Genomic DNA, 12708 nt, shown 5'->3' with positions numbered 1-12708 from the left:
CTCTAGTAAACGATCTCTAGTAACCAGTCCGAGAACAGTTTCAAAACTACGATCCTAAGATCTAACAAATTATTACCAGTGAAGAATTTCCTTATATATTGAAAATATCTGTGATCAAATTCAAATTTGGTTACATTCTTCTGGTATCAGAGTCATACTATTCTATTTCATACAAGTAACTTAAGTGAGATCTTAACTTATTTTCTTGGAGTATAAAGTTATTGTGTATTAATTTTCGATAGCATGACTACGTCGATTTGTTACGTCAATTGTCCGATTCGCTGTGCTCGTCTAACACAAACTAAGCGGATGACATTGCTTTCGGGTCTCTATATACATACATTTAGTTTCTATACACACTCTGGAACATATTTATCTTTGAGAGTTTTGAGTTGCGTGTCAGCCATTTGGCATGTGCAACGAAACAATTACAGAAAACTGTAATTACGAAAATGAATGAAGTAATTTAAAGTGAGCAAATGACGGTAGTGAATGCTATGTTGCGGTTAAGGAAGGAGAAGATGAACTTTGACATTGACAAAATTGTCATTTTTATTATAAATTGGAATACTGTTTTGGAAAACTATATTGCCTCAAATTAGAGTTTCAAGTAGTACCATTTTAGAAGAAACCATCCCTTCGCGCAAAAACCAACTCAGACAGAAGATTGTAGGCGAAAGGTTTAACGTGTTGATCTCACTTCGTTGGACAAACGAGTTGAAATAAGACATCTTTATACATTTTTCGAAAAAGTTTTCCATAAAATCTCACAAATCATAGCAAATGCATTCCTCATGACTCATTTGACCAGTGAATTTTCCCAACCCTCTAAATACTATATATGCGCATTAGTACGCTCAAATATGCGGCTACCAACAAATCGTGGCAAAACCAGCACCAATTCGCAGAACAAATAAAAAGCCACATGCATATTCTTATTATAGCCTTGGTCACGAATGCTTCCCACTGCACAATGTCAAATGGCGGTGTTGTTGTTTGTTGTAAAATCAAAATAGAACCTACTATTATTATAATGAGAACTCAAAACAATATGCAACAAAAAAGGGCTTTCGGTTGGCTCAGCGGAGTTGAGTTTAATTGAATGAGACGCAGATGTTGGTAGCTATCTGGCCTGCTCATTGATAATCACACGCTTATTGACCTGACTGTTCATTTGCGCCAACAAGTAGGTGAATATTTGGATTTGTTGTTGACCACAATCGAATTAAAATTAATATTTGCAGCGAAATAATTACAGTTTTGTGCAAAATATATGCAACCAAATACGATATATTTTCAAACAAATAAGTGGTTGTAGTATTGTGTTCTATTTATGATCACTAATTTTCATTTTAGAAACGCCCTCTCACTAATTTTCATTACCTAACTGTCATTGTGGTTTCTTGAATCCCTTTCCTAGAGACATCCTGGGTTATCTGGTTCCTGTAGGAGGGTTAAACTTGATATTCAGCGCTTGAAATCATCACTGCATAGCGACGAACTTTGAAATCATAAACATAGGTCATGTAATTTAACTCCAGCTGACTACTTTCTATAAGGATACGTGAGATCAGTGGTCTACACTGATAAATCAGATACTGACCAGATATATTAACCACTCGAAAACCTATTTTGATGTGTGATTGGCCGGCTTTGCTAGAAACTAAACCAAATTTTAAGGGAGGCGTCTGGGTTTTCACTTTCGAAAAATCGATTTTTTTCTGTTTTATCTTATTGTTTAACATTTCAAGAATAAGTCCTCAAAATTTAAATCCGATCTAAGCAATATTCATGAAGTTATTGTTTAATTAAACTCGGGACCTTTAACGCTCTAACTCTAACAGCTACGGCTTTAAACGTGCCTTTCTCAAAACTACTATTTTGAAGTCTGTGTTCACTGCCATTTGAAAACTACTCTACCGATATATTTCAAACTTGGTACACATTTTCTTCACATAAAATACCTTCCCCCTACGTTTAGTAATTTTTTTTTTTAACATTAAGGGTGTTTCCCACCCTGAAAATGGCGGAAATTTTAGTCGAAAATAACGGTTCACACTTTAGATGGCCGTCAAAAATTTTTAAATAAAAAAAAAAAATAATCAGAGAACGTGGGGGGGGGGGGGGGAAGATCTTTTTTAAAATTTCACTAAAGCTCTGTCAAAGGCTAATGGTTTAATATTTTTGCATGAAAAATTTACAGAACATAGAAAACTATGCTCAATAATGTATAGAAGGTTTGAATAAAATTGCTTAATCGATATTTGAGACAAAAAATCACAAAAAAAAGTGTTGAATTCCAGACCCCTCCCTTAAGCCCTTTCTAAGGTTTTGAGAACCTACATGCTATTAAATTGGCTACGGTTGAATCATAAATCATTTTCCAAAAAGTTTTGTAGAGGGTTTTCGAAAGTATACGGAATTGAATTCAAAACAAGAAAAAATGTTAACTTCGGCTGTACCGAAGCTAATGTACCCTTCACAGGTGCATTTCTTTTAGTAACTATGTGTTTAAGCAAATCTAAAGACGTAAGTAAAAAAAAGAAAACATTTTACTAATTCTTTTTAGCCGAGTTGTTTGCTAGAAACATTAAGGTTATATAGTTAACCGATCTGAACAATTTCTTCGGAGATTATATTATTACCTGAAGCAGTAATCCATGTCAAATTTCGTGAAGATACCACGTCAAATGCGAAAATTTTCCATACAAGCCAGTGATTCCGATCGTTCAGTTTGTATGGCAGCTATATGCTATAGTGAACCGATCTGAACAATTTTTTCGGAGATTAAATTATTTATATGAACAATAACTCACACCAAATTTCGTGAAGATATGTAGTAAAATGCGGAAGTTTTCCATACAAGCCCTTGATTCCGATCGTTCAGTTTGTATGGAAGCTATATGATATAATGGTCCGATGTCGGCAGTTCCGACAAATGAGCAGGTTCTTGAAGAGAAAATAACATCTGCAAAACATTCAAAACGATATCTTAAAAACTGAAGGACTAGTTCGTATATATACAGACAGACAGATGGACGGACAGACAGACGGACATGGCTAAATCGACTCAGCTCAACATACTAATCATTTATATATATATATTTTATAGGTTCTCCGACGCTTCCTTCTGGGTGTTACAAACATCGTGACAAACTTAATATAGACAGGGTATATTTATGGCTATATTTGATATTTCGGATCAATTATCGATATTACAGATTCGTAGAAAGAATTGAAATTTTAGTAGCGACAATGTGTGTGCTCTTCAACGTAATAATTACAATTTAAGTGACATAGCAGCATCTATTTTGCTCAACACTGTAAACATATAAGTGATACTAACACTATTATATCAATTTCCTCTACTTTACCTAATTAATTACGTTCATTAAACTTTATTGCTATTATTCAATTACTTTTACATACATAGTTAATGTGGTAATCGCAAAACTAATCCAATACAAATTTTTGTAATTCAATTGCAAAACTGATTATAAAGGTATTCCATTGAATATTTGCATTATTGTGGCAGGTGTTTATATTTGAGACGAATAAATTTACTGGCCACTACCACAGAATCTTCACAAGAATTCAATATAAAAATTTAAATATATATTCATACACCTGTATAAAGGTTTCAAGTCGGCATAGGGTCAGTTCGTACAAACCGCAAATATTTCATATCCATGATTGACGTGAACTAGAAATCGTGGAAAATATGTGACCATACTGTGTCAATTTATAAATTATTTAAATATTTACAAATACAAATGCCAATTTCTTCATTTATGAATACGTGCAAATAAGTCAATTATTATTAGTCATGACTCCAACTTTGAGTTATTCATAAACTATTTACTTCATAGGAATTTAAGAAGTCCCACCACCCAACATTTTACATGGCCAGGTGGTAATTTTAATCAAGCAAAGGAGGAATTCGGCAACGACAAAAAACAAGCTGGTACGATGAGGAGTGCCGTCTCGCAGCGGAGAGAAAACAGACTGCCTACCTCGCAACGTTGCAAACGACCACAACACGTGCGGGATGGGATAGATACCGAGAGCTGAAGAGGGAAGCGAGACGCATTTGCAGACAAAAAAAGAAAGAGGCCGAAATGCGTGAGTACGAAGAGCTTGAGAAGCTGGCAGACAGAGGGAATGCTCGAAAATTTTATGAAAAAATGAAGCGACTTAACGAAGGTTTCAAGACCGGAGCATCCTCATGTAGAGACCAAGGTGGTAATCTGGTAACCGATGTCCAGGGCATACTGGGATTATGGAGGGAACACTTCTCCGACCTGCTGAATGGCAGTGAGAGTACAACACCAGGAGATGGCGAACCCGATCCCCCAATCGATGACGATGGAACAGATGTTCCATTACCCGACCATGAAGAAATTCGAATAGCAATTACCCGCTTGAAGAACAACAAAGCAGCGGGGGCCGATAGATTACCGGCAGAACTATTCAAATACGGCGGCGAAGAACTGATAAGGTGCATGCATCAGCTTCTTTGCAGAATATGGTCGGAAGAAAGCATGCCTGACGATTGGAATCTCAGTGTGCTCTGCCCAATCCATAAAAAGGGAGATCCCACAATCTGCGCCAATTACCGTGGGATCAGCCTCCTAAATATCGCATACAAGGTTCTATCGAGCGTATTGTGTGAAAGACTAAAGCCCACCGTCAACAAACTGATTGGACCTTATCAGTGTGGCTTTAGACCTGGAAAATCGACAACTGACCAGATATTCACCATGCGCCAAATCTTGGAAAAGACCCGAGAAAAGAGGATCGACACACACCACCTTTTTGTCGATTTTAAAGCTGCTTTCGACAGCACGAAAAGGAGTTGCCTTTACGCCACGATGTCTGAATTTGGTATCCCCGCAAAACTAATACGGCTGTGTAAATTGACGTTGAGCAACACCAAAAGCTCCGTCATGATTGGGAAGGACCTCTCCGAGCCGTTCGATACCAAACGAGGTTTCAGACAAGGTGACTCACTATCGTGCGACTTCTTTAACCTGATGCTGGAAAAAATTATAAGAGCTGCAGAGCTAAACCGAGAAGGTACAATCTTCTACAAGAGTGTACAGCTTCTGGCGTACGCCGATGATATTGATATCATCGGAAGCAACAACCGCGCCGTTTATTCTGCTTTTTCCCGCATGGATAAGGAGGCGAAGCGAATGGGTCTGGAGGTGAATGAGGACAAGACGAAATATCTCCTGTCATCAAACAAACAGTCGGCGCATTCGCGTCTTGGCTCCCACGTCACTGTTGACAGTCATAACTTCGAGGTCGTAGATAATTTCGTATACCTGGGAACCAGCATCAACAACACGAACAATGTCAGCCTCGAAATCCAGCGCAGAATAACTCTTGCCAACAGGTGCTACTTTGGACTGAGTAGGCAATTGAACAGTAAAGTCCTCTCTCGACGAACCAAAATCAAGCTCTACAAGTCACTTATCATTCCCGTCCTGCTTTACGGTGCAGAAGCTTGGACGATGTCAACATCAGATGAGACGACACTAGGAGTTTTCGAGAGGAAAATTTTGCGCAAGATTTATGGTCCTCAGAACATTGGCAACGGCGAATACCGCAGACGATGGAACGATGAGCTGTACGAGTTATACGACGACATTGACATAGTTCAGCGAATAAAAAGACAGCGGCTACGCTGGCTAGGTCATGTTGTCCGAATGGACGAAAACACTCCAGCACTGAAAGTGTTCGATGCAGTACCCGCCGGAGGAAGCCGAGGAAGGGGAAGGCCTCCACTCCGTTGGAGGGACCAGGTGGAGAGCGACCTGGTTACACTTGGGATCTCCAACTGGCGCCGAACTGCAAAGGAGAGAGACAGGTGGCGCACTATCGTCGATTCGGCTATAACCGGCTAAACGGTTGCAACGCCAATCACATACATACAAAGGAGGAATTCGGACAAAACAACACACGCATTACAAGTCTTCTTACTAGTAGCGGAAGATATGACTTATATATCTTAATTTGACATCACAAGACTTCTTACTAGTAGCGGATGATATGACTTATATATCTTATATGTATGCAGAAGCATCTAGTGCAAAGAACATCTAGGAATGAAGATGAGGAAGAGGGAAGGTATGAGTCTGCACTCAGCAGATATGCTTTTTAAACAGCGACTTGAGCACCTCCTGTGGATTTTAAGACTGAAAGTAATCTGTGAAACATTATATACAAACTATTAAGCTGGGATTCAAATACTGAGCACCTAGCAGACGATCCCAACTTTATCTCATTTACATTCATTTCACCAATTTGTTTAAATAAATTTAGCATAAATTCTATTTACAAAAAAATATATTCAAAATTCTATAAACTTACCCGACCAATTGCTGTTATTGGAATCCAACAGGATCTGCATTTAGAAAGCCTGGTATCAATGCTGGAGAGATTTTCAGTTTTTTTTTTTACAATGCACACACGATTTTTATTATATATCTTTTCGAACGAAAACCCGAACACTTACGAAACTCACGGAACGAACACACGAAATACTGATTGCACTCAAAATGACATCGAAATACAAGCTCCATGGGACAATTTTGATTTTAGAGAGAACAGTAGGAAGGAAATGTGGTATCTTCGCGAGCTGCAAAGGAAATGTATTTATTAAATTATTTTTGTAATTAAAAATATTAGGTTAGGTTAGGTTAGGTTAGGTTTGTATTCAGATCTCTGCAAAAACAGAAGATCTCACTTAGACAGCCTGGCGCTGTCCATTGTGGTACCAATAAAACTCACTGTGGATCAAAGGCCTTTAAGATTCAGCAAAACGCTTGGAATCCGTTACAAATTTCTTAAGACGGCTTATATCGATTCTAGTCAATTCGCTAGGATCGCCGAAAAAGGCCCTTCCGAGGTGTTTCAACCTAAGTTTGTCAAAAGCTGGTCTATGAAGAAGGAAATGTTTAGATGATTTCATCTCGCCTACAGCTTTGGCAACTTGCATCTGCCACGATCCCAAGTCTCACCGCATGGGTACCTATTGGACAATGTCCAGAAAGTACACCAATGATCGCGTTGAGATGGACCTTGCCCAGAGAAAGCAATTGAAAGGACCGCTTACGTTCCACAGAGGGCCAAAAGGACCTCGCCACTGCACAAGTACTGGTAGTTGACTAGCGTTTGACGAGCTCATTCGTAGTCTGCATGTCCAGCGCTCTTGCGCAGGTGGACCATGGACTACCAATGCGCTCCCATTCCGACGTCAATGTAGCTAGGGTACCCAGTTACCAACGATCCCGTGTTGACCGGGTGCCCACACTAGTCGGATCGATAAGGATCTAAGACAATCCTTAAAAATATTACTTTTAATAAATTTATATTACTTACAGTTAGATTTCAACTTTACAGAACAAAAAACTAGCATATAGGAAACTGTATATATATCGAATAACAACCCTAGGCCGAGACGACAAAAATAGTTGATAGAGTCCATAAGGAGAATATAAAAACTTCGTCAGCTGAGGTGATCTGTCTAATTATGGATGAATCGGGTTGTTAGACAACTTGGAGGAAAAACTGTATACATTATATGAGAGAAGAAGCAATGCTCCAAATAATGGACTTCTTTATATAAAGGTACCTAAAATTATGTCTTAGTATATCTGACTCCAAGTGTACTTTTGAGTGGGAACGTCCATTTTTTGGTGAACGTATATCATGTGAGATCAGACAGATTATGTTCGGTAACATTATTTTGGTATAATTGTTTTAGAATTCCTAATGATACCTAGTAAACTATATTACAGGCTGCTGAATAGATTCGACGTTGTCCAAACTAATATAGTCAAAGAAAAAATAAATATTTCATGTATTGGTACCATGTAAAAGCCGATTTATGTTAGGCATTGTTTTCCGACCGTGTTTGTTCTATTTTCGAACACGAAGTAATAAGACGGAAACATGGATTTATTCCGAGAGCGCCTTATACTTTGACAAACCATTGTCATGTTAGAGTTAAAATATATTACCATATGTAGATGGATGGATAGAAAAACTAATGAAGACAGTATTAATTGTTTTCGAATTGCCATATTTAAGATAGATAGAGATTTGAAAGTGTTCAAAGTAGTATCCGCTGGTGGAAGCCGAAGAAGAGGAAGATCTGTAGACTTGTTGGAGAAGGACCTGGCTGGACTTGGGATTTCAAATTAACGCTAGACAGCCAAAAGGAGGGATGAATGGCGCGGTGTTGCTGACTCGACTAAACCCACTTAAATAAAGATGAAGAAGAAGAGAGTGGAACTCAAACTAAGATGTGATGAACATAGAAGTGTCGAATCAAAGACTGTTATTGAGTAAACAAAAGAGTTTTGTCAGAGAAAAATTTATGATTTGTAATTAATACCATTTGACAGTATGCTAATTAAATTTAGATTTCCATATAAATACTTATGAATGAAATAAAGACTGCTAAAAGCTGAAAGATTACTGAATGGAAATACGTAGGCGTGCATAATATATTTATAATATAATTTTATATGTAGACATATATCTACGTCTGTATATAGGAAGGTGCTGCAGACATATGCGCGTCATTAATCATAATCGTCGCTTAATTAACGCAACAGTGCAATAATCATAAGCCATTAAAGAAACGCTTAAAGCGCGATATGATGATGACTTGTTTACAAAATTGTTGCTGCGTGTTCGCACACACATGTCTTTAAAGTGCTTTTAATTTATGTACATATGTAAGTAATTACGAGTTCTTGCAAGCACCGCCGAGCTGTGGTGACACGGTGCACCTGCAATGATGACGGCTTAAAGACTTTTAAGTCGAATTAAAAGCGATTAGTCATGGGGCCTAAGATTAGAAGATAGTTCTTCCGCGCAGAGTCATGCGGTGAATTCTGCGAATCAATAAATATATGTGTGTGTGGACAGTTGACACCACACGGTCAATGTGCAAGAAAGTCTTCAAGACACATAGAGGTTGAAGAAATAAACAACTAATGTGCATTCAATGCGTTCGTGCGCTTTGAAGCCGTACATATTTATTTATAAATAAAGTAAATATAAATATTTCGATTACAAATAGTAATTATTAATAACAACAAATGACGGAAGAGGTTGCTAGATTGAAGAGAAAGCGCGAGGAAAGCCGCATGAAAAACAAGAAAAGCACCAAATAGCAAATGACTATTATTGTTAAACTAGTGCAAATTCATTTGCCGGTTGGCGGTTGGTGGGACGCAGCGGTTGTAATGGCGCTGCTGGTGATAATGACGCCGCCTGGCCGCGTCAGCGCTGTGGATAATTGCTTTTGCGCTTTTGAACGTGATTTAACAATTAAATTTATTGCTTATGCAAAATAAACAAAAATTACCATCAGCAACAGCAACAACAAAAAACAACAACAACTAAAGTAACAACAACAACTAAAGTAACAACAACAACTAAAGTAACAACACCAACAAGTGGAGTAATAATGCCAGCGAACATGCGCTTGTCAGCAGCGGCAGCAACAAAGTGCAGAGGAAACATGCATAAATATAACACTTGAAGAATTGTATTGTACAACAACAAAATAATAATAAATAAATATAGTCGAATTAGTCAGCTTTGTCGCGTTGCTGGGGGATTTTAATTTATTTTTGTACCCCAGTGGCGCTTTCAACTACTTATATTTAGACTTTGGTATCCACAATACAATTTAATACAACAACAACTAGTGAAAATAATTTAAATTTTTAAAAAGCCAATTAAATGAAATAAACAACATTAATTAATTATTATTTTTGTCACTAAATCAGAATTTTGGTTAAAAAAATAATTTACTTCCCACAAGTTCCACACGTTTAAACAAAGATAGGAAGAAGAAATGTACACTGTAATGTTTATACTAACACAAGAAGACTTTCACCTTTATGAAGCTGTTTTGGAAAACTGTTGATTACACTGCCACCCAAAAACATTCTGACCGAATCCGCTCAAGGTTTTGTGATAACCCCAAGAAAACCAATATGGCGATTTTTAAAATTCATCAGTTTCGCTTGAAACTCGTTACCCGGATGTTTTCGGAGTCGCTAAACACAAATTCGGTATCGGTTTTCAAAAATCCAATATGATCGACAATTTTTTGAAAAATTCATCGGAATCACTTGAATCTCGTTACTCGGGGGTTCTCGGGGTTTCTCGGGGTCGCTGAATATATATATATATGCAGCCTAACAATTATTTCAGTTTGATGAGGATTTACGCATCCGATCTACCGTCGCCAATTCTATCGAGGTAATCTCGAGCTTGTGGAGAGCGGTGGAGAGCAACCTGGTTACACCGGCTATAACCGGCCAAACGGTTCAACGCCGATTGCATTCATACAATCTCGAGCTTGTACAGGTATTCTGAACGTTTTTAAGACAATTGAAGGAAATGTAGTAGAATGTGATGAGAGTTATATAACTTCGGAGACAGTGACTAATGACCGCTAGAAACTCAATTTATGAGCACAACAGCCGTTTCAGCAGCCTTAGTGGAAGATCGGACATTTTGAGATGTAGAAAGTACAATAGTTACACGAATTTTCCATAAGCTCGCCCTTCTTTCTTCATACCCAGCACGCGCTCATTTTTCTTTTTGTTGTCTGCAAATCATCTGTGTTTATATTGGATCTGAATGGATGCAGAAGGCAGAGTCGATTCACTATATTTACACCTACAAATAACAGAGAACCTTCGCACCAACACAGGGAGAGATCCACCAATAGTATTAACTTATGCACGAACAAGCAGCGTTGCATGCACTAAGTCATGTTGTTGTTTACATATTTACAGCCGAATGTGACCTTGTCAGTTATTTTGAAAAATCATCAGAAAGCAAAAAGTAAAAGAAACTACAGGTGATAAAAAGCGAACAATAAATTATTCATTGTTGTTGCTGTTGTTGTTGATACTACTGATGTCTGTCTATTTAGAGAACTCTACCCCCTTGGTATGCCTATTAATAACCTGACTACTGCCTACTAACTACCTTTTAACGCCCTTCCGCTTCTCTGCTCAGGCGCCCACTTACCTAATCACCTAGAAGTCGCCTAACAACCGAGCCGCGCGCTGCTTACTGGTGTTTAATCAGTGAAAAAAATTTAATAATTTGTGTTTATTGAGATAACATGAAATGCCAACAGACAACCAGCAAGTGCGAAGCAACTTACAATAGTCTACGAATTGTAAATATTTGTTAAAATGTTCTATGAGTTATGACAACAACAACACACATCGTATATATCTACAAGATGTATGTATTATATTTATCTACATATCAAGGTAGAGTTGTGGAAACCCGAAGAAAGCTGATAGAAGTCAGAGAGAGAATGTTGGTAAACTGTTCGAATCTCTTAGTGAAGGCAAGCTTCAAAGATAGCGGTCAGATAGCTTGAATATGACATTTGTCAGGTGAATGTCAAATTGATGTCAGGAGGTAGCTGTCAAATGATATATATCAGAGGACCGTCCAGTAGCAACTGTCAAATTTAATATGGCAAATTGATGTCAGATGGCAAGAGGCAAATGGGTGTCAGGAGAATGTCAGATGACAACTATCAAAGGGATGTCAGATGGCAGCTGCCAAACATATGTCAAACGGATTTCTGAAGGCAGAAGTAAAACAGACAATGCCAAAGGGATATTAAGTAACATGGATGTCAGAAGAATGTCAAATGACAACTGCCAAACGTTTGTCTAGTGGAATCTGTCAAAACAGATATCAAATGGCAACTGTCAGATGGCATCTGTCAAACGGATGTGAAATTGATGTCAGATAAATGCACTCGCCTCTGTGCAGCAAAGAACGCCCGTCAACAAACACAAGAAAGGTTCGACGTCGAAAAGCTGCAATCACAACCGACAGCCGAACGATTTTCTACTCGACTTGCACTCCTGCTCTCTGAGACTCTCAAACTCATTGCATACCGCTGCAGCCGAAACAATTGGTCTCCGGCAACGCCAAAAAACCAGTTGGTACGATGAGAATTGTCGTTCCGCAGTGGAGAGAAAACAGACTGCCTACCTCGCAACGTTGCGATCGACCACAACACGTTCGGGGTGGGATAGATATCGAGAACTGAAGAGGGAAGCGAGACGCATTTGCAGACGTAAAAAGAAAGAGGCCGAAATGCGTGAGTATGAAAAGCTTGAAAAGCTGGCCGACATGGGTAATGCTCGAAAATTTTATGAAAAGATGAGGCGATTTACAGAAGGTTTCAAGACCGGAGCATTATCATGTAGGGGCCGAGGAGGTAATCTGGTAACGGATGTCCAGAGCACACTGGGATTATGGAGGGAACACTTCTCCGACCTGCTCAATGGCAGTGAAAGTACAACACCAGGAGATGGCGAACCCGATTCCCCAATCGATGACGATGGAATAGATGTTCCATTACCCGACCATGAAGAAATTCGAATAGCAATTACCCGCTTGAAGAACAACAAAGCGGCGGGGGCCGATGGATTACCGGCCGAGCTATTCAAATACGGCGGCGAAGAACTGATAAGGTGCATGCATCAGCTTCTTTGTAGAATATGGTCGGAAGAAAGCATGCCTGACGATTGGAATCTTAGTGTGCTCTGCCCAATCCATAAGAAGGGAGACCACACAATCTGCGCCAACTACCGTGGTATAAGTCTCCTCAATATCGCATATAAGGTTTTGTCG

At 38.7% G+C, this 12708-nt stretch overlaps 1 protein-coding gene across 2 annotated transcripts in view; it reads right to left on the bottom strand.

The window, feature by feature from the left end:
- Positions 1–6491: 6491 nt before the first annotated feature.
- LOC105210805 (dnaJ homolog subfamily A member 4) overlaps positions 6492–12708 on the bottom strand; it is a 157372-nt gene continuing 151155 nt past the window's right edge. For both annotated transcript variants that reach the window (XR_008470188.1, XR_008470189.1), the window contains one exon: positions 6492–6643. The gene's annotated coding sequence lies outside the window, so the exon portion shown is untranslated. The remainder of the gene's footprint in view (positions 6644–12708) is intronic.

The sequence above is a fragment of the Zeugodacus cucurbitae genome, chromosome 3 (assembly GCF_028554725.1).
Source record: "Zeugodacus cucurbitae isolate PBARC_wt_2022May chromosome 3, idZeuCucr1.2, whole genome shotgun sequence".
NCBI classification, from domain to species: Eukaryota; Metazoa; Arthropoda; class Insecta; order Diptera; family Tephritidae; genus Zeugodacus; species Zeugodacus cucurbitae.
The sequence above is the reverse complement of the archived record's forward strand: the minus strand, read 5'-3'. Positions and strand labels throughout refer to the sequence as shown.